The following is a 23872-nucleotide window of genomic DNA, read 5'->3' as shown; positions in this document are numbered from 1 at the left end:
CCATGGGTCTTCCATTATTTCTTTCCTCTTTACAAGATTCTAATCTTTTCAGTGGTATGGGTGGATATCTACATTATGCTTTAACAGACAGTTTTGTAAGATATTATAGCCCCCCCCCCCAAAAAAAATTTCATCTTTAGTGTCCCAGACCGTTGGTGATGAGCCTCTTTGTTTTAAACTTTGAATGACAAACATCTGTCAGAAGTATTTCCATATGGGAAAGACCTTCGAAGTGTACATGTAATGTTGCATTGGTCTTCAAGAACTCAGGATCACTTTCATGCTACACTGAGGCTTCTGGAAGATTTGTTATTATTTTGCTTTTCATCAGACCTACAATTTTAAAGTGTTAGGGAATGCCTGGTAAGGAATTTCTATCAAATTTTCTATCTTCTCTGAAACTCATGGCCAGTAATCCTGAGACTATTGAAGGGTTAAGTGACTCTTTCATGGTAACAACAGGCGATGTGGGTCAGAGGAAGGACATGAAGTTTACTGTCTCAATTATATAGTCAGTTCTCTATTTACTACAAAAAAAGGCCTCTCAATTATAATGCCCTTTTCTATAAAAACTCTATGACAAGGGTTAGTAAGACATTGCAAAAAGACTCCCTATACAAGAATATAAAATGAATGGAGCAGATATCTTTTGGAAATTATTATATTATACAGTAACAAGTACAACAGATTTATATCACTCTCCCAAACTGAAGGGGGTGGAGAAATGGAGAAAAGGGGTAGGATCATTATCTGGAAGGGAATAACTAAAAAGAGAGCAGACCTATAAAGAAAATCTAATAGTTAAGAACTATTTCCCATATGGCTACTATGACACATATCATAAGGTAGGTGCTTGGTAAATAAATGTTTAAGACTTACACTGATCAACATGATGAATATAGAAATAAGTTTTACATGACTGTACATGTATAATCTATATCAAACTTACTTTTTCAGGGAGGGGAGAGGTAAGAAAAGGAAGAAGAAAATTTGGAATGCAAAAGAATTTTTAAGTGAATATTAAAAATTGTCTTAATATGTAATTGGGAAATTTTTTCTTCTTTGTTTTTTTTTCATTAAAGCTTTTTATTTTCAAAATACATAAATGGATAGTTTTTAATATTCACCCTTGCAAAACTTGGGTTCCAAATTTTTTTGGCAAGTAATCCAATATATGTTAAACATTTGCAATTCTTCCATAAATATTTCCACAAATATGTTATATAAGAAAAATCAGATTTTAAAAAATGAGATAGAAAACAAAATGGAAGCAAACAACAACACAAAGGGTGAAAATGCTGTGTTGTGATCCACACTCAGTTCCCACAGTCCTCTCTCTGGGTGCAGGTAGCTCTCTTCATCACAAGACCACTGGAACTGGCCTTAATCATCTTATTGTTGAAGAGAACCACATCTACTGAATTAATCATTATATAATCTTGCTGTTGCTGTGTACAATGATCTCCTGGTTCTGCTCATTTCACTTAGTGTCAGTTCATGTAAATCTCTTCAAACCTCTCTGAAATCATCCTGCTGATCATTTCTTACAGAACAATAACATTCCACAGCATTTGTATACCATAACTTATTCAGCCATTCTCCAATTGATGGGCATCCACTCAGTGTCCAGTTTCTTACCTCTACAAAAAGAGCTGCCACAAACATTTTTGCACATACAGGTCCCTTTCCCATCTTTAAGATCTCTTTGGGATATAAGCCCAGTAGAAACACTGCTAGATCAAAGGGTATGCACAGTTTGATAGCCCTTTGGCCATAGTTCCAAGAATGGTTGAATCAGTTTACAACTCCACCAACAATGCACCAGTGTCCCAGTTTTCCCCCCCTTCCATCATTCATCATTATCTTTTCCTGTCATCTTAATCAACATGAGAGGTGTGTAGAATTATTTTAATTTGCATTTCTCTGATCAACAGTGATTTAGAGCACCTTTTCATATGAATAGAAACGGATTTAATTTCTTCATCTGAAAATTGTTTGTTCATATTCTTTGACCATTTATCAATTGGAGAATGGCTTGAATTCTTATAAATTTGAGTCAATTCTCTATATACTTTAGAAATGAGGCCTTTATCAAAACCCTTGAATGTAAAAATTTGGGAAAAAATTTTTAACAACTATAGTAATCATATAAATGAAACACAAATCAATTTGTACTTCATTTTCAGTGGTTACCAAGAGGGACCAAGAACCTTTTCTCCTGAAAGTTTTGATTAGTAGAATGGCAAAGAGACAATTATCTGTGTACAATCTATTAATCTAATAGTGAACAGAAGTGAAAAGGAACAATTCTTAAATTCCTTTCTAGTCCACCATTGTCCACACTTTCTGCTCCACTCCATTAACCCTGATGATTCATGTAATGTTAGACCTAGAAGGGAATCCCTTCATTTTATAGGAGAAGAAAAGTAAATGCCCAAGGTCACATGACCACATAATAGAATCCAAGGTTACTGACTCCTATCTAGTCCAATACCAAAACTATGATGCCATCTCAACTTCCTGAAGCTGAAAATGTACAAAATTAACCACACTGAATTGTATGTCTAAATTACAGCTACTAGGTTAAGTAAGACATATTTTTCTGGCCCATAATGAGACAAGGAGACTTTACATAATTTTTTATTTAACTTTTTAAAAAATTAAAATTAGTAAATTTTCCCAGAAAAGAAAATGAACCTCACCGTGACCTTGGCAGCAATTGGCTGAGTAAAGTTTTTGGCTCTGGTCACTTCTATGGCCCGTCATGCTGTTTGCATGCTGCTCACAGGGTGGGGGAAAGAGCCTGGTATGGCTGGAAGAGAAAGGAAAAAAGGGTTACTTCTCATCATCTAATAAAAGCATCTTCATTCCAGAATTGCTATGAGGATCAAATGAGGATACATGTAGGATGTATCATCATATAAATGAGACAATATTTGTATAAAATACTTAGCATAGTGCCTGACACATGGTAAGCCATATATAAATGCTTATTCTCCTTTCCTTTCCCTAATTCATTTTGAAAATTGAGATTATCTATTTTGTCTAAGATATTCTACTAGATATAGAATTAAACAGAACTAACTCAGGATAACATTTCCTCTCTTATCAGTTATCATCACTACATATTTTTTTTAAAAAATCATGAAATATTTATTGTGCACTGATCACATGATTAATGAGATTTTGAGGGTGTCACAAAGAAAATAATTTCCTTATGAAGTTATTGATCACTGAATCATCCTAATAGGCCTTAATTCCATAACCTCCCCTCTCCCTCACTTATCAGAAAGATATGATTTAAACTAAAAATAAATAGCAGCAGCATTTTTTGGATGATATTATATAGAATGAGGATCACAGGGAAATTTTATCTTATTTTCCTAACTCTTATCCTCCCATGATTCCCTTATATATATTCTTCTACTTCAATCAGCTTAGTTTACCCACTGTTGTTGAACAAACTGAATTCGATTCAGATTATTATTTTCCAAATATGAGGCAGTCTTTTTCACTCTGCCTATGAAAATCACAGTCATTATCAAGGTCATGCTTTAAGAATCTCCTTCCATAAAGCTTCCCATCACCAACTTACTCATCATGTAAATTGGGGCACATACCTTTTCACTTTCTATAGTACTTATTCCCTCTACAACTCATAGATTCATAGATTTACAGTTGGAAAGAGCATTACGGTCTTTTGAGAACAATCACTCCCTCTTCCCCATTTTTGCAGATAAAGAAACTAAAGTACAGAGAGGTTATACAAATTGGCCTGGGTCATATCATTGGTTAAGTGATGTATGATATGAACTCAGGTTTGATTTATATTATTGGTTGGAGACAAAGGCCAATTCATGTTTTTCCAAGAATTTTCCTTTCTACCAAAAATGAACTATGAAAATTTAGTAAGGCAATATTCTAAAATTTCAGAGTTGGAGCACAAGAATGGTGTGAAGACAGGATTCCTGGGAAGCAAGACTTTGGGTGATCTGAGAAGGGGCACCCACACATGCCAGTCTTCCATCACATTTTAGGAGACTATCAGTACTCTTTCTTCTACTAATCCTTCTATAATCAGGCTTCTGACCCTCCCCTCCCCCCATTTAAAATGAAATTGCCCATTCCAAAGTTATCAGTGATCTTAAGGGACCAATTTCATGGCCTTTTCTCAAGTCTCAACCATCTTGATCTCTTGGAAGCACTAAACACTATGGATCACCTTCTCTTCTGTCATCCTTTCTCCCCTCAACATTTTCTTGAAACTACTCCCTCTTCCAGTTCTCCTATCTGTTTGACCACATCTTCTCAACCTACTTTGCACTAAAGTCCTCTACAGGTAAAGGCTGAGCCCTTCTTCTAGGTGTTCTATACTCAGTTATCTCTTCAGCTAGGCAATTATCATCTTTATGTAGATAGATGATTCCCAGATCTGTCACCAACTGCCTCTCAAACAGAATGTCCCATAGACATATCAAACTCAACATGTCCAAAGCAGACTTCATTATCTCTCCCATCTTCCTTATTAATTTTAAGGGCACTATCCTCTTCCCAATTACCCAGGTCCCCAATGGTAAGTCATCCTCAACTTCTCATTCAGTCTACATATTTATTTGTAGCCAAATCATTTCACTTCTACCTTTACAATAGTTAGTATACATCCTCTTCTCTCTGCAAACACAGCCATCACCTGAATTTAGGCCCTCATCATCTCCTGAAATATCTTTCAAACTGTCTTCCCTGTTCCAATTCATTTTCTACTCAGCTGTCAAGAAGCTTTTTCTAAAGCTTAAGTTTGAACCCCGTCATTCCCTTGGCTCAATGAACTCCCTATTACATCCAGGATCAAATATAAACTGCTTTGGTGGAGCGTGAAAAACTCTTCACGATATGATCTCCTCCTATCTTTACTTCACTCCCCATACTCTAGATTCAGTTAAACTGGCTTACTTGCTGTTGATCAAACACAACACCCATATCCATGCCTTTGCACTGTCACCGTACCTGGAACCCTCTGCTTCCCAGTTTATCTGGCTTCCTTCAAGATTCAGGTCAAAGCTCACCTTTAGAAAGCCCTTTCTGATCCATGCCCAATCTCCGCCCCACCCCCACTGCTAGTGCCTTCACTTCTGAGAATACCAGAATTCCATTGGCTTTATTATTTACCACTTATCTCCTCATTAGAATGTACTCTCCATGGGACTTTTTTGGGGGGCCTTAACATACATAGTGTTTGACATAGCGCACAATACACAGTAAGAGCTTAATAGGTGCTCACTGACTGACCTGAACAAATGACCCTGATCTGACTCCTTCTAGTGTAGCAACACCATCCAAAGTGCCATCTGAAGCATATATATATATATATATAAATAAAAATCATGATCCACCCATCAAAATGAACTGAGATAAACACGTAGGATCTGGGCACTCAAAATGTCAAGGGTCTTTCTGCTGTTAATATCTACTGTTAATACTACAAACATGATTTTTTTTTTAGATTAAGAAACTGTGACAGATGACTTCAAAAAGTCTTTAAATTCCTTCTGTATTAATACTTGAGGGAAACATTAGAAGTCATTTTCACTCATTTGAATGTTTAAAAGAAAAAGCTCTCTTTACAAAGCTGTTAGCTTTTAAGTAGTTCCTATTTTAAACTTTTAGAGATAACTGCAGAAATAAAACTTCCTTCTTCAAAGGTTCAGGCATTTTTAAATGCAAATGCCAACCACTCTCAAAACACACTCACACACACACACTTCCATGTAAACTCTAAATCATCTATAATTTGAGAGTTTGTCTCTTATGGAGTCCTAGAGATAAGCATATCATAAACATTTCTATAGCAACAGAATGTTTTTGAAGCCTGTTGTCTGTAACATTGCAAAGATTGTATGTCATTAATGCTGAAATGTTGGCTAAGATGAGATTTGAGGGGAGTAACTGTTTATGTACAAATAAGTCAATACAGTAACTGGAAATCAACCCAAATTAAGTTGAAGTACTGAATGGAAGTAGGTAGGAAACAGTGAACAACAACAACAAAAACTACTCATAGAGATTCAGGTTAGAAGGTAGTATTGACAGTTGGGAGAAATGATCCCTTCAGATCTCAAGCTATTGATACGTTCTAGCAAAGAGAATCATCATTTGTCTGAGAGGGAAGAGATCCTCAAAAACAATTTATCCAAGTCCCTTATCTGACAAAGAAAACTGAGGTCCAGAAGAGAAAGGTAATTGTTTAAGCGGCACCAAGGATGCATACTCTAAAAAAGTTGTTTTTCTAGGAAGGTACTATGGTACTGGTATAGAAAGAATTAAGAGGACCCAAGTTCAAATTGCATCCCTTCATAATTATCATCTGCATAGCTCTCTCTGGGGCTTCAGTTATGAAGGGATGAACTAGGCGGCTTCTAAGGTTACCTGAGTTCTAATATACATTTTACAAAGTCAATGTCCTTATCTCCCCCCTCCCCCCATTACAATTTTTTCCTCTCCTTGATCCCATGTAACAGTTTTGTCTGGGTTGTTGTTTGTCCTTTGTTCTCAAAGAGCACCATCAGGAAGGGGATGCCATGACAGGAAAGTGAACTGGCTGAGCAAGGTCACCTGCCTCACTTTCCCCTCCAGAACCATCTGGGACCAGTGGTCAGATAGAGATATGGCAAGATGCAATGGGAGACCTCGTAAGCTCAGTTTGACTGGGACCATACCCATTGGCATGGAGACATTACAAGGATTAACAAGCACAGTGGATCAAATTATGCACTTGAGATCAGGAGGACACAAATTCAAATGCCTCTTCAGATATATCAGATAGTTGAACCAAAACAAGCCAGAAATCATTTTGACACTCAGTTTCTTCATCTGCAAAACGGGGTTAATAATACCTCTCCCAAACAATTTATGCAAGGTGCTTTTGTAAGACTACATAAAAGTGCTCTATAAAGATGCTCAAGTAGCATAAATAAATAAATAAATAAAAAGTATTTCCCCCTATACTTGGGGTTATAGAGAAGGGATTAAGTTCTATAAACTATGATTCTAAAATCTGAATCCAGAAGTTTTCCCCAACTGCCTGGCCAGTAAAATGAAAACCTCTTCCTTCCTACTAAAAAGAGAAGTAGGGGCAGAATAAGGGGATGGAGAAGAAACAAGATATGAACAGCGGGGTGAATGAGACAGGAAGCCCCAGAACAAAATGAGGTGCTAAGTATTCCTCCCATGCTGGCTACTATGAAGAAAAAACTGGCACAGCTAGGATTAGGGACGATTATTTTTTAAAGGGGAAATGGGAAACGAGAAATTTGGGGGCAACTGAGAAACCAGTACAGAGAACTGCTAGTCTTATGAGAAATCCCAGGCTTGGGATGAAGATAACCAATTGTTCTGTCTCCATGATTTTCCTCCCTGTCCAAAGGATATAAAGAGCTCCTAGCCAGAGCCACTCCCCCATCACTCATGAAATTCCTATGCATTTATCTGCATCCATGTCCTCAATAGAAAGCAAATTCCTTGAGGGCAGGGATTATATTTATGTTCCATGCCTTTAATACAGTAGCAGGCACAGAGTAGGCTCTTAATGTTTGTTCAACTAAATTGAACCTGCTAAGGACCTGGACAATATTCCTGTCATAGATACCATTGTGGCTGGGATTGGTGAGCAAGGAAGGCTTCCTTCTCCTTAAAAGCTCCCAGGATCTCCCCAGGGGAGAGTTCTCCCCCTGAATCTTCCTATTATTCCTCTCCCAGCACTTGAATACTGTTGCTAAGACACCTTGCTTTTCTGGAAGCTATGCTATATAAATGTAGACATGCCAGTTAGTACTTGCCAACAAGACTAAAGAGATGTGCCATTCCAATCTTGATGAGGTTGCCCTAAGGGAAGGAGACACTGAGGGGCACGGAGGATTCAAAATGTCAGGAATAGATGGGAACTTAGTTTAGTTTATGGCAAAAGCGCTGGATCTGTTCCAAGAGTTCAAATCCTTCCTCTGCCATTTCCTTTCAGAGGGATTCAGTTTCTTTCACTATAAGAATGATCACTTACAAAATTAAAATAGGTCATCTATAATAAATGCTTATTGACCGAATGAATGAATTACTCCCTGAGGTTAGAAATGAGGAAACTAAGGTCCTATGGAAGGAAATATTTTTTCCTAAGGTCATTACTAATGGCATAGTGGGTAGAGTGCTGAGCTCAATGTCAAGTAGACTTGAGTTCAAATCTAGCCTCCAATATTTAATTATCTCTGTGACCCTGCACAAGTCTGTTAATTGTTTTCTGTTCCAGTTTTCTCAGCTGCAAGATGGGGATTATAATAGCAGCTACCTCACAGTGAGGATCAAATGAGATATTTGCAAAGGGCCTACACACAGTAGGCCCTTATTAAGTTTTGTCCTCTTTCCCCTACCCCCACAATCCCTCCACCCAAACCTGACAAGACAAAAGCAGTTGCAAAATACAGGACAACTTCGTTACTCATAATGACAAGATTATTAATCATAATCTCAATTTGTATTTATATAGTATTTTACAAATAAGATACTCTTCATACATCATCTGATCAGATACATAAAACCCCATAAGGGATTGGTAAGAGGTGGGTAGGGTTATGCAGAGTTTATGTAAGAAATAGATAGGCCCAGAAGAAAAACCCTAGTGCAAGGCCACACAACTAGTAACTGGAAGAACTAATATTCATATCTCAATCCCACAATGAACGTTTTTTTCTTTATATCCATCCATTTCATTAATTAGGAATTTGTAGTCATTCTGGATTGGGGGTGGGCCAGATTGTTATGGTCTTTAAAAACTATGTGTAGGAGTTTTTATTTTATTATGGAAGCAATAAGGAGCCATGGGAATTTATTGAGGAGGGAAGTGATATTATTAGACCCTAGACTCAGGAAAATCAGTTTGGCAGTCATGTGGAGGCTAAATGGGACTAGGGAAGAACTTGAGGCAGAGAGACCAACGAGTATTCCATAAAAATGGTGTGAGAACAGAAGAGAAAGGAGCTAAGTTCACCTTTTGAACTAAGGTAAGGGAAGAAAAGAGAACATATAGGAGAGATATTATGGTAAAAATGGTAAGTGACTAGATATTTAAAGTGAGGCAGACTGAGGAAATGAGGATAATGTCAAGATTATGAACTTGGGTACTTCCTTTCCAGCTCAAATCCCCCTATAGATGCAAAAGTCCTGCAATTCCTTCTATGATCTTTTTTTCCTTTTGCCTTTTAGTTATTTTTTTAAATAATATTTTATTCCCCAACTATATGTTAAAAATATTTAACATTTGTTGTTTGGGGCTTTTTTAAGTTTTGAAATTTCATAAATGATGTTTTGAATATATCTTCTGGCTCAAAATCAATGATCCTATGACATCCTTCATTTTATAGATGAAGAAATTGAGGCTTAGAGAGATGAAGCAATTTGCCCAAGATAACAATTAGTCAATGGCATGGTCAGGACTGAAACCAAGGTCTGTTTTAGGGAACCAGTCCAAATACTCTCCACCATTTATCAGTTTCTGCATACCAACTTTCTCTTTAAACTGGTCTTTCCCTTTAATCAGGGAATTTTTATTGTGCCATAAAATCTCACTCACATAGTTTATTCACTTTATGAACTCTCTACAACAAAGTCTTATATCCAGGTAGGCTATCTTCCCTCATATCCAACATATTCCTCAACCATCATGTTCAGAGACTGCTCACCAAAAAAAAAAAAAATAATAATAATCTTAGTAAACACGCCAAATAACTTTTCAACTTGTATGAATTGATGTAGAGGGCAGTAAGAACTAAGAAAATGAGTCACAAGAACTAGAATAAATGGAAATGAACACAACACTAAAATGAAACACTGTATATACTAAATCACTATAATAACTGATCTTTTGTAGGGAGACAAGAAGGAATATTATTCTTTCAATGTAGAAAGTACAGACATTTTCAGACCTGGGCACAGGAAAATGGGCTTTACTTAACTATATTTTTCTTTTTCATGGCAGAGGAAGATACCTAGAAATAGCTATTAAATAAAAATAAAAGACAGCAATAAAATTCAGGTAGTACTATACCTGAATATATCAAAGAACTATATTTCATGGATGTGAATCTTTCATTTTCTAAGAGGACCAATGACATCACAGGATGATGTCTTAACTCCTACATGACTGAGTTGGGCAAAGCAATCATCCTTGCTCTCTCTCCCAAAATCATTGAAGGCCAATGGAAAGACAAAAATCAAAACTGGAGATGGCCCAGGATAGAGGGGATGATCTCGGCCCATTCACCAAGCTCTAAGTATTCCACAACACCTATTTCAGCTACTTTCAGAATCACTGTAACAAATTCTTCATATCTATTCATTCTGAGGTGAATTCCCCATATGCTTGGAGGAGATAGCCCCAACTCATCAATGGGTTTGAGGCCTATCGGTTAACCTTAACCTGGTTTTGTGTGTGGACCAGACTGTGGTCACTGCATGCTGTAGCTTAAGAGCCATAGGTAAGAACTGAATGCCAGGTAGACACCAAAAATGGATGAGTAGACCTGAAAAGGGTTCAGCAAGTCTTCACACTAGAATGGTTTTCTATCACAGAGAGAATATAACCTTTCATATTAAAGTGATTTTGAAGGGGGCGAATGAAATGATCATCATCCATTTCTTAGGGTTGTGCCTCTTATTATCAGTACCGTCTTAGAAAAGTGTAGAAGTCAGTTTCTTCATTTCTAAATTGTAGAATTGGACCAGAAAACCTCTGGAGATTCCAAGCAGTTTTCAGTCTATTATCTTCTCTCTAAATGAATAGTAACAATTGTTATTTATATAATGCTTTAAGGTAAGGTTTACAAACACTTTATATAAAACATCTCATTGGATTCTCATACATAGGAGCTATCTCTCATTTTACAGATGAAGAAACTGAGGCAGAGAATGATGTTAAGTGACTTGCTGAGGGTCACATTACTGGTAAAGGGGCAAGACTGGAACTCATATTGTCCTGACTCCAAGTTTATTGTTTTATCCATCTAATTGCCCCATCTACCGTAACAGATGATTCATAACAAGAGCTAGAAAGGAATCTTACAGGCTATTTATCAACCAATTATTTAAAATGTATTAAATGCCTACTATGCGCCAGGAACTGTGGATGCAAATATAATGAATGAAAAAATCCACAATCCTGCCTCCCCTATCTTCCAGTTACAGAAGAAGAAATGGGGCCCAGAGCAATTAAAGAACTTTCTGGCCACATAGATAAAATAGTCTGGATTTTAATCTAGGTCCTCTGAGTCTAAATACATTGTGTCTTTCAAAAGCATCTTATTGTCCCAGGCCAACTTTATGAGCTACCAGTATTTGTATAGTTACTTATACAGAAAAAGAGAAATTCCCTTCCTCCCTCTTCCCCTCCCCCCAAAAAAAGACCTGTAACTTTTAGAACACTGACTGTTCATTCATACTGGGGGAAAATCCTTGTAATGTGACTTGGAAAAATCATTAAGTGGCAGAGGCAGTTTTGAGTTATGTTGGGTTACTAACAAAGGGCACGGGGAAGAAAAATAACATCTCTTTGATCATGCCGTCTTTCCCCTAAAATGTCAGTGAAGAAATGAAGGATAAGAGGAGAATATTTAATTCAATTTTGCCAAGAATTTTTTGAGGGAGCATGGATGGAAACCAGCTGTTGTCTATATACCCTGAAGTCAGAAAAGAAAGAAAAGATTTGGACATCTGGAAGAGTTTCTGCATAGTGAAGTGGGTGCTTTAAAGGGAGTCGGGAATCTTCTTCAAAATTAGGTTTTAATTTTTCTCTGGCTAGGACGGTTTAGGTAAATTTTCCAGATCTTTCTTGATTTCCACAACCAGTAATTCAGATCTTTCAGGCTACTCTAATTGATTTTTCCCATGTAGCAAATAAGAAATATCAATACTAAGGCAAGCAGGACTAAATATGTCCTCAATTCACCTGGGGCTGAGAGAGGTTATTCTGACTAACTAAATGTTAAACTCAATTTTTTCTAAGCTGCTTAAGGATTTGACACCCTGGAGACAAAGACTCAATTATCCAACCCTAGTTACAGTTCTGCTTACAAATTTTATCACAGGAACATTTCTAACTAATACTGTAGTTATTTTCATAATCACCTTATCACTCCCAAATAAAAGGTAATATCTTCAAGGACAGGATTTGTGTCCTTTTTTATACTAATTATTCCCAGAACTTAGTATAACGTCTCAGATATATGGACACTTGACAAATTTATGTTAAATTAAATGAATCCTCATGACACCAACAAAGTGAAAGATTGGGGGTGGGAGGAGGAAATTATTTCATGGATCCAAGTGTAACAGATGGTTTCAGATTCACCATGATTAGAAGAATGAAGAGCCCATCATCACATCTACACAAAGATATGCAGACATCTTTTCCCCATGACTAAGCTGCGGAATGCTATTGTAGTCCTTTTAAATTTGTTGTCTGTCTAAAGTAATGGAATCTAGCATAAAAGATTCCCAAAAGTTGGAAGAGGGTAACAGTGATTTGTTTTCTTATCTGAAAAAGGATCATCTAGTCTTTCTTGAACACCTCCCCTTTGATTCCAGGGATGGGTAATCTACTATACTTGTCAAGGAAGTATACTTCCTCTTTTGGACAGATCTCAATGTTAAAAAGTTTTAATTTATTGCTTCTAATTCCACTTAATCAAAACAAAGCAAATCTAATTCCTTTGTCACATGTTACTTACCACCCAAATCTTGATTTGGTGAAACATTTCCAGTTCTTTCAGCTGACACTTTAAAAACACAAGGTTTCCAATAACCATTCTGGTAGCTATCATAAGAATATGCTCTAATATGCCAGTGTCTTTTCCTCATTGAGCAGCATACAAGATATTCCAAATGTAGTCTAACCAGAGCAAGTACCTTGAGATAATCTTTCACAAATATGCATCTATGAATATAGCCAAAGGTGCTAATTTTGGGGGCTGCAATATCCCACTTTAACTCATATTGAACATTCAGTTCGCTGAAACCCTCAGGTCTTTTTTTATTCATCTTAACTGTTGCCTACTCACATTCTCATTAAATATTTATGCAGTTGACATTTTGAACTCACGGGTAAGGTTTTATACATTTTTTTCTCTTAAATTTAATTGTATTAGATTTGGTCAACCATTATAGCTTCTTGAGAACTTTCTGGATTTAGAGTCTGTCTTCAATATGTAAACTATTCTTCTTAGCTTCATGCTATTCATGAATCTGATAGGTACAGGTTTTACATTTTCATCTAAGCAATTGAGAAAAATGTTGAAAAGTACAAAGCAAAGGAGATCTCTGGAGCACGCCACTGGAAATCTCCCTCCTTTGTAATATCTTTGTAGGTCTCTGTGGTATGCAAAAAAAAAAAAACTGATAAAAATAAAAATAAAATATAAATTGTAAAGTCAGTTGGTAAGCTTTTGGTGTTCATGATGAGATTCTTACAGGGCTGTGACTTTATTCCTATAGAAGCATGATGGAGAGGATGGAAAAGCTTTAGATATTAAACAAGTGGTCCTTTAGTTTATAACCAAGAGCTATCATTTACTGGTGATTTGGATTTGGGTAAATCATTAAACATCTATAAGCATCAGTTCCCCTATATGTCAAATGAGGGGTTTAAGCAATGATGATTTCTGAGGTAGTATCCAACTCTAAAGTCAATGGATCTATCATCTCTTCAGGAAGCATTCTTCTTCAACCTTAAACTTTTTCCTCCCTCAGGAAATCAAAATAGATCTATAAAAAACTATTACTAAAAAAATAACTTTAAAGTTTGTGATGTGTTTTACATACATGACCAATGATACTCTAAAAGAAGTACTACAGATAGCTGAAAGAGAATTTCACCTTTGACACACAAAGACAAATACTAATGTTCAATATTAAGAACATTTGAAAATCTGAGGTTTTATCGTGATTTTAAGGACTTAGGTGAAACTTGTCTCATACCTCTCCACAGAGGGGTGATGAATTACAGGTATAAAATGTGACACACATTCTTAGTAATGGTCATTGCAATGATTTCATTTTGCTTGACTAATTCTTTCTTACAAGAAAGTGTTCTATTGGTTGGAGGCTGGTAATTGGAGTAGAGAGTGGTAATTATAAGTATGATAATGATATAAATGATAATGAATAATGATATAAAGGAACAACAATAAAAGATTTAAGGATGAATTTTTCTAAAAAAGGAAGGAATACTTTGATCTTACATTTTTTCAAGGAGTTTCCTGAATAAATCCAAAGCAAAATGTATCAAATTTTGAATAAGATGTGAAGTCAAGAGTTGGTCTAATAAAAAAAAAACCAATTTGAAGATGCTCAAGTATTCATATTATTCATGTTAGAGAGAACAAAAAGCCAGAAGCAGGGGAGGAAAATGTAACTCATTTCATTTTTCTCCAAATGACAAGCACCTAAGAACATGCTTTATTGCTTGCTATTCTGTCTTTAACTACTACAATTCCACAAAACTTGGGGCAAGCTTGAGTTTTGGCACCTATTCATCAACCCTCTTTGACTCTGCAATCTTATCCCTTGTTTTCATGCATCCCATCTGTGTGGATTCAGGATTTATAAGGGTGGTGATAGTTTCTTGTTTATCCTTGTATCCCCAGTCTTAGTATGGTGTATGCAGAGTAGACACCTAGTAAATGTTGGCTGAATTGAAGTTTATTTAATTCCAGTTAAAGCATCTGATAAGAGGCTATAGTAAAGCCCCTTCCCAGAAATATGTAGGATCAAAAGAAAGATTTTAAGAGTCAGAAATTACTTTAGAGCTTTTCAAATTCAACTTTTCATTTTACAGAGGAAAAAAACTGAGACTTAGAGTTGGAAAATAAGTACCTTATCCATAAATTGAACCAGTCTTTTGACTGCAGCTCCAGAATCATTATACTACCCAGTGTTGCATTTGCTAAACAAAGAGTTCTTAAAGACCCATTTGCCTATGGCCCAAAGGATTGAAATTGTAATGGGAGAATTTCAGGTAGATACTCTCCTTCTTTAGGAAGCTGTATTTTGGCTATGTTGAAGGAAAAATGTGGCACAGTGGACAGAGTGCTGGGCTTGGAATCAGGAAAACTCATCTTTCTGAGTTCAAATCTGGCTTCAAACATTTATTAGCGGGGTGTCTCCAGCTAGTCACTTAATCCTGTTTGTCCCAGTTTCCTCTTCTATAAAATAAACTGCAGAAGGAAATGACAAACCACTTTAGTATCTTTGCCAAGAAAACTCCAAATGGGGTCACAAAGGGTCAAACACGACAGAATAAACTTTTGGATAATGCCCTTCATTTTATAGCAAGGAAGAGAATGCTGATACACCAACTACTATGAAGAAAGGTCCTAAGTAGCAACCATTCATGTGTGACTCCCCACAGGGAGATTATCTAAATTCTCCAAATGAGAGAAGCAGTAATAGTCTTCATTCCCCTCCATCCCTAGACTATGGGTTCCCTGTGTGGAGACAGACTTCAAGATATTTTTTATTCCCACAATGACTCCTCCCTTTTTCATCCCTTCAACTCATGGGGACTGCTTCCCCATAATCTAGCTGCTAACCCAGAGGAATGAAAAGTGATTTTTAATAGGAGGAACAAAAAAAAAAAAAAACCCCAAAGAATCTGTTGGGAGAAAAGGAAACATTAAAAAAGGGGGGGGGGAGGAAACATTAAACATAAGCCAAAGTCAAACAAGGGTGATGATTTGCAAACAAAACACAAAAACAAAACCTGTCTTATATTATTGGTACTACTGATTCTCTTTACTTTAGATGGAAAATTAGACTATGCCTACAAGGATGATGTCCTAATGTAAAAAATGCAAGTCGAATACAGGCAGTCCCAGATCCTTTTCATCATGCATTTATTAAGTGCCTACTGTCTTCCATGTACTGTGAAGAACATTAGTGAACAGGAGACATAAAGACAAAAATAAAATGATTCCTATCCTCAAGGACCTTATTTTCTTGAGAGTGGGGAGGAAGAATATATAAACAGACAAATAAATATAAATGCAAAACAAAATACTAAGTAATTAGAACACTAGGTTAGTCAATCAGTGAAGTGGCACTGGCCAAGTAGGGAAACTAATGGGGATGGAAATGACAACTCACACTATTATCTTTGCCAAGAAACCCCACTAAGGGTCAGTAGAACATGACTGAAAACAAATGAACAATAACAAAGTATGATGGATACTGCAGAGACGTTGAAAGTTTTAAGAAAGGAGGCAGATTGAGCTAGACCCTGAAGAGCTAGAAACTTCAAGAGGTGATGGTGAGGAAGCTGAACAATCAGGCAGGGGGTGCTTTCACTAAAAAGGTACAAAGGTGGGAAATGAATGCCACATATAGTAATTTGCTGTTAATTATCCCCAATTTATCCATTTAGTACATGGCAATTTGCATTTTATCTTCACCCTTTGGCTGTGAAGTCAGGTGAAAGCTGTAACTACTTTTCTCTTTCTATGTATCCCCAGGGCATAGCACAGTGCCTGGCACATAGTCAGCACTTAATAAATGCTTGTTGGCTGACTCACTGACAGTTTAGTAGGAACACAAAATTCATGAAGGAAAACGTTATAAAATATGTCTAGAAAGACTTGTGAGGATCTTTTTAAAAATAAGAAATCAGAGGAACTTTTATTTTATCCAATAGGCAACTGGGAGCTTCTTAAACAAGCATGGCAAACAGAGCCTCAGAAAGTGAGATCCTCAGATCACTGACTGGATATGATGGCTTGTTGTTTGTCCTTTGTAGGACCATGACATCAGGGAGTGGCCAGATAGAGATGATGACTGAAAATGGTCCTGGATGCTGTGGGAGAACTTGGTCTTTTTAAGCTAAGGTCTTTAACAGATCTCAGCAATGTCCAATCAGTGATTAAGACTAGGTAAAAGGTTGTTCTTATTTGTCCTTCGGTCTCAAAGAGAACCATGACATCAGGGAGGTGATGCTGTGACATGCAAATGAATTGGATTGAAGGGAGGCAGGGCTGCACAAGGTCACCTGTCTCACTTCTCTCCCTCTACCCCCTCCCTCCCAGCCATCTGAGTCCAGTGGCCAGATATAGATCAGGATGACTAGAGATGGCCCTGGATGCAATGAAGCTGTATCCATTCACAGATTAAGGCTAAGTAGCAACTGAGGCAAAGAATCTCCTCTTTCAAAGAGGTTAGAGAAAGGTCTCTTTTACCTAATCAAAATAAGTAATTCAGTCAATCAATCAATCTGGAAGGGGAAGAAGCTCGAAGTTTCTGGCCAAAACAGAAACAATTGCTATTTACATTCATTCATACCCAACCAGGGCTCAAACAATGAACCAGTGGGGCTTGGCTTGGGAACTATTGGTAATCAGTCAATGAGAGCCAGAGTTGATTTTGGGTTAGAATTAGGGTTGGGGTTGGGATTAGAGTTGGATTTAGGGTTAGTGGGAGGGGAGTGGGAGAAGAGAAGAAAGCTAGTTGCCCAATTCCAGTTGGGTATGTATTTGCTGGCCACATTGTTCAAATGCCAAATGTACACTTGCCAAAAAGACTATAGAATTAACACAGGGCAAATACCTGTGGCCAGGTAATACAGAGCACGAGGTGGTCAGAAAAAGCAAGACAAGGTCTTTTAAGAAATTTAAAACTGATTGTCATAGGAGACTCTGGCACAGAAATGTCCAGCATGCGGTGCTCTCATCAGAAAACATGTTATCTTGTGCTCTATAAGAACAGAATTAAAATAGCTCACAAGAAACATGAGATGTGCAAAGTTAGGGGAGGTATCCCAAATGTTCCTAGGAACTCTGTGTCCAGCCTGTGGCAGAGCATTCCGAGCTCGTATTGGGTCTGATCAGCCACAGTTAGACACACTGTAATGATGTCATTTTGGTTCTCTTCAAGAAGGAAGGACACCAGCCATTCAGTTGGATCCCCAATGGGAGCAACTCCTCCTCCTCCTCACAGAGTTTGTTGTTTGTCTTTCATTCTCAAAAAGAACTATGACATTAGGAAGGTTGTACATTTGTTTCTACATTGCAGTTTGCATTTTATCTTTCTGGAAGACTATGAACTCCTCTGAGAACAGGGACTATTTTTCTGTCTGCCTTTGTAATCAGCACTTAAATGCTTGTTGGCTGACTTACTGACAGTTTAGTAGGAACATAGAATTCACGAAGAAAAAAGATATGAAATAATTCTGGAAAATTAGGTTGGAACCAGACTTGTCAAGGTTTTTTTTATATATCAAATGAGAGAAACTTTTCTTTTATCCAAGAGGCAAGATGAAGTCCCTGAAGCTTCTTAATTAAGCAAAGGAGAGACATGGCAAACAGCCTCACAAATATCCTCAAATAACTGGAGGTTCACAGGCTGCTGTGGATCACTAAATAACAGTGTGGGACATATTGGGGACAAGTTAGCCTCTAGCAAAAGGGAGAATGTAGTGAGTTGCCCGTTCAACACAAGAGTGTAATGTTGAACAAGTGCATGTGCATTTGCAGAGCACCAGAGATAGACTGATGTTAAGCCAAGCAGCTTCTAACCCTTTCCATATGAAATGCTCCATTTGGTTTTGATTATATAAAGTTAAAAAAATTGTGCAAACAAAACCAATGCGGACAAGATTAAAAGGGAAGCAGAAAACTGGGGAAAATTTTTACATCCAAGGATTGTAATAAAGGCCTCATTTTTAAATACATAGAGAATTGACTCAAATTTATAAGAATATAAGTCATTCTCCAACTAATAAATAATCAAAGGATATGAACAGATAATTTTCAAATGAAGAAATTAAAGTCATGTGTAGTCATATAAAAAAATGCTTTAAATCACTCCTGAACAAAGAAATGCAAATTAAGACAACTAATATTACTGCATGCTTCTTAGATTGGCTCAGATGACAGGAAGAGATAATGATAAATGTTGGAGGAAATGTAGAAAAACTGGGATACTAATACATTGTTGGTAGAGTTGTGAACTGATGCAACCATTCTGGAGAGCAGTTTGGAGCTATGCTCAAAGAGTTATCAAACTGTGCATACCCTTTAATCTAGCAGTGTTACTACTGGGATTATATCCCAAAGAGATCATAAAGGAGGGAAAGGGATCCACATGTGCAAAAATGTTTGTGGCAGCCCTTTTTGTAGTAGCTAGAAAGTGAAAACTGAGTGGATATCCATCAGTTGGAGAATGGCTGAATAATTTATGGTATATAACTGTAATGGAACATTATTGTTCTATAAGAAATGATCAACAGGATGATTTCAAAGAGACCAGGAGAGACTTACAGGAACTGATGCTAAGTGAAATGAATAAAACCAAGAGAACATTTTACACAGCAACAATAAGATTATGTGATGATCATTTCTGATGGATGTGGCGCTTTTCAACAGTAAGGGGATTCAGGCCAATTCCAATAGATTTGTGATGGAAAGAGCTATCTGCATCCAGGAAGAGGACTGTTGGGACTGAATGTGGATTGTGATCCATATAGTCTTTTCATCTTTTTTTGTTGTTGTTTGCTTGCTTGCTTTTTGTTTTCTTTCTCATTTTTTCCCTTTTTGATCTGATTTTTCTTGTGCAGCATGATTATTGTGGAAATATGTATAGAAGAACTACACATGTTTAACACTTGTTGAGTAATTTGCTGTCTGGGAGGAGATGGGGGAATGTAAGGATAAAAAAATTGGAACACAATGTTTTATAAGGGTGAATGTTGAAAAATATCTTTGCATATATTTTGAAAATTAAAAGCTATAATTTAAAAAAAATGATTCATTTGGAAGCCATGTGCATCTATGGAGGAAATTTCCACACCAGAAATTCCCTATATCAAGTAAAGCCATATAGTATAGACCAAAAGGACAAAGAATTTCAGCAGCTGCCCAAGTTAACATAGTAAGTAAAAGCAGACACATTAACAGAGCACAGTCAATTTTAGAAAGTGAGTTCCTTGAGGGCAGAGATTTTTTTGGGGGAAGACAATCAGGATCAAGTAACTTGCCCAAGATGACACAGCTAATAATCAATCCAATGTGTCTAGCCACCTAATGGGCCTGTCAATTTTACCTTTTTTTTGTATCCCTAGTGCTTAGCACAGTGCCTAGCACATGCTATTAAAGCACCTGAATAAATGTTATCTGACTGAACGGATACGCCAATGAAGTTAACTATCTCAAGTATTAGCATTCCCACTTAACAGATAAAGAAATTAAAGTCTAGGGTAGTTAAATGGGGCTTTCCTAAGGTGACATACATTTCTAATAAGTTAAATCAACAATTCCTGATTCCAAATCTAACGTTTAATCCATCAGTCACCAGCTGCATCATTAAATGAATCTGGGAACACTCCACCCCATTCCCCGAGGAGAATCGCTAGGAGCAAAGGTCTATGGGTTTAGTCCATGAATCAGGAGGCTTGAGAAGCACCAATTTAGACAAAGACCATTTACAGAGCCACCAAGATTATAGGAACATACAGAAATCAGGGAACTATATAAAACATACACACACACACACACACATACACACACACACACACAGATGCAACAGAAAGCCAAGCTCAGGGGCAAATAAACACATTAATATTAATATTCCATCCTAAGCTTAGTGTTCATGCTGAGAGATCAGAGAAGGGGAGGGAGAAAGGAAGCGACTGCTATGCAGTCCCAGAGGCCAATCTGAAGGAGATCAGAACAGCAAAGGAAGTACCACATGGAAAAGTGAGAGAAAGAAAATGTTTTAGAAGTTCTCAAGATAGAATGCAAGAAGGTGAGCGGCCATCTGGGTTGGAGGACAGAATGCTGAACTTGCAGAGTCTGGAAGATGCAAGTTGAAATTCTGTTCTGAACCCCTATAAGCTATGTCACCAAGATTAAGTGTCTTTGTTTCTCAGGGAATTTCCTAAAATTTCCCTTATCTATTAAGATATTGACATAAGAAGGAATGTCACTAAGAGAAGCACAGATATTTAATTACTGACCAATGAGGAAGGCAATGGATGGGAATTGTGAGAACTAAATGGTGAGAGACGGTGTACTGAAAACAGGGCTGTTCTATCCCCAGTTTTACTATTAGCAAGACTTGTAACATTAAACTTATCACCTCTTTCTGTGACTCAAATTCCTCACTGTAAAAAGTAGGACCAGGTGATCTCTAAGGTTCCATTCCACGATTCTATAAGATCAAAGAAGGAGCAAGGTCAGGAGCGGTCAGGCAGAAAAAAATGAGAATGGAAGCTTAGAAAGATCAGAGCTGACAGGTTATCTGCAGAGCACAGAGGACTGGAGATCGAATAACTCATGACAAGAACAACAATCATCATTAAGAAGCTGTTATTCTAAGTGATGAAAATGTCCATACCTTTTGCCCCAGAGATCCTACTGTTAGATATAAACCCCAAATCAAAGATAGAAAAGGTACCATCAACATCAAAATAATTGTAGCAGTATTTTTACACAATAAAGGACTGGAAACAGCAAATTTCCACCTACTGGAGACTAACTAAAGAAATTAGGGAATGAAAATACAACAGATTTTAGGACATTGTAAAGATCAAAGGAAAATATAGAGAAACTCAGGAAGATTTCATAGCACACATATTCATCAGTGAAATACCCTGAACCAAGAAAACAATCTATATGATAGCAACAAATGTAAATAGTAACAAAGTAAGAAAATAATCATAATTGAATCCTATGAAATATAATGACCAAGGTTGACCCCAAAGAAAAGATAAAGAAGGTACCTCCCTATGCCTTCTTTTCTAAGATGATGGCCTATGCATAAAGAACATGGCATTAAGTATCCTTTTTTTTTTCCCCCTTAACATTTTAGATAGTTTTTCCCCCTATCTTAAATGTTTTTTTTGTGGTAAAAGATGGCTCTCTGGGAAAGAGAAAGGAGAGAAGGAATTATTGAAAAATGTAGGTAATGCTAAAAATTAATTTTAATTAAAAAATCTTCGCTACGAAGAATAGCTCTCTGTAGAGACAGAGGAGGTTGATATCAACTATGAAGGTGATATAGGAAAAAATTATCAATAAAATATTTTCTAAAAGAAATATTTTTATATTGAAAGTTTTCTCTTTCTTCTCTCTATATATACATATATATATAATGTTAATTTGATGATCAGTCTTACATTCTTTCCTTTCCATCACCCTCTCCTACATATACAATCATGCAAAAAAAATCAGCCATGTTCAGGGAGGGTAAAGTGGAAGGAGAGAAGCAAGAAAAATAAAGAAAAGGGGAAAACTGTTTCCATCAATTCTCTTTCTGGAGGTGGATGGCACTTTATATCATGAATTCTTTGGAATTGTGATGAATCATTATATTGACCAGAGTTATTCAGTCCCTAGGTTATAAAATGTTCATGACCCTGTGGACCGTTGCATATCAACACTATCCATATTATATCCTTGGCAAGGATACTGGTTTGCCATTGCCTGCTCTAGTGGATTAAAAAAAACAGTTTAAGTGACTTGGCTAGGGTCACAGAGTTAGTGTCTGAAGCCAAATTTTAACTTAGGTCATCTTGAAACTGAGCCATCCAGGCCCAGCTGTCCTGATCAGAAGCATTTAGTTATAGTACATGGACCAATACCAGATACTATACAGAGGGAAGTAGAGGGAAGACACAGATAAAACTCCTGTCCCTGGAGTTTACAATATAAGGTAAACAATATGAAACATATCTGTAGGCCACATGAACAGGAATAAAAAAAAAATCAGACTAAGCTATAGAGAGGAATACAATCATGTCATAGCCAGAGAATGGAATTATAGCTAATATGTATAACAAAGAAGAAAAATGGCTAAGTATATATCTTATACTTCTGTTTATACCTCTATTCCCAGGGGAAAATGCTTAAGAGACATCTTTTGCCTTAATTACAGATCTGTCATCAATGAAATTATATCTGCATTATGTTATTTCATATGGGAAAACCGGGCTTAAATATTATTTTATGAGTTAAAAGTTCTAATTAAAGCAAGAAGCTTTAGTTAACTAGCCAATATAATACATAGAAATATAATAGGATTGTAAATCATCATATAATAACAATTGCCCTCCCCACCCTCAATAAATAACCGTTTCTTTTCTTCTAAATTTCGATTTTCCTATTTGGCAAAATTTCAACAGTTCTAGGTGGAATTACACAGGTGGATAGCTACATGCTCTCTGATCACCCCCTCAGGTGCTCTGGCACTTGCTTGCTTATTCGTTCTTACACAACACACATACATAAACACATGTGTGGTTTTGGAAATAAAGGTTGCTCTACCTCCAAGGAAGTCCCTCATTTATTCTGACTAGACACTTTCTAACTAAGCATATTTAGATTTTGTATTCCCTCCAGTGGTTTATATGGTGCTCCACATATAAAAAGGTTAAATGAATGAATGCATTGTCTGTATGTCTGTATAAATGAATGAACTAATACAGTTAAGGAAGTCTAGATGGCAAACAAAGTTACCTCTGCTCCTGAGGAAGACAAGAAGATTTGAAAAACTGAACAAAAAGCAAAGAATTTAGCTGATGAAATTCCATGAGGTGATCAACACTGTTCCACACAAGAGGAATCTACTCCTGTTGTCATTCCAAAAACCCAACAAGCTAAGAAGACAATGTTCTTCACAGCATAACCTAAAATCATCTGCTAAGTGAGCAGTAATACCAAAACTGGACTAATTTTTACCCCCTTCATTCTTCAACAATGATCCCAGGCTTAAACTGAAAGGATTACCTAAACCTGCTTCTTTCTTCCAAATCAACTCATCTTTCCTCCCCAAGACTATTCAGAGTTCCCCTTCAGAG

General features: G+C 36.8%; 1 protein-coding gene across 9 annotated transcripts in view; it reads right to left on the bottom strand.

Annotated features, from left to right (window-relative positions):
- The window catches only part of TRERF1 (transcriptional regulating factor 1), a 321009-nt gene that overhangs the window by 83503 nt on the left and 213634 nt on the right, over positions 1-23872 (bottom strand). For all 9 annotated transcript variants that reach the window (XM_031964844.1, XM_031964843.1, XM_031964842.1 and 6 more), the window contains exon 3: positions 2703-2812. The gene's annotated coding sequence lies outside the window, so the exon portion shown is untranslated. The remainder of the gene's footprint in view (positions 1-2702; positions 2813-23872) is intronic.

This window comes from Sarcophilus harrisii, chromosome 4 (assembly GCF_902635505.1).
Source record: "Sarcophilus harrisii chromosome 4, mSarHar1.11, whole genome shotgun sequence".
NCBI lineage: Eukaryota > Metazoa > Chordata > Mammalia > Dasyuromorphia > Dasyuridae > Sarcophilus > Sarcophilus harrisii.
This window is presented reverse-complemented; position numbering and strand designations above follow the sequence as displayed.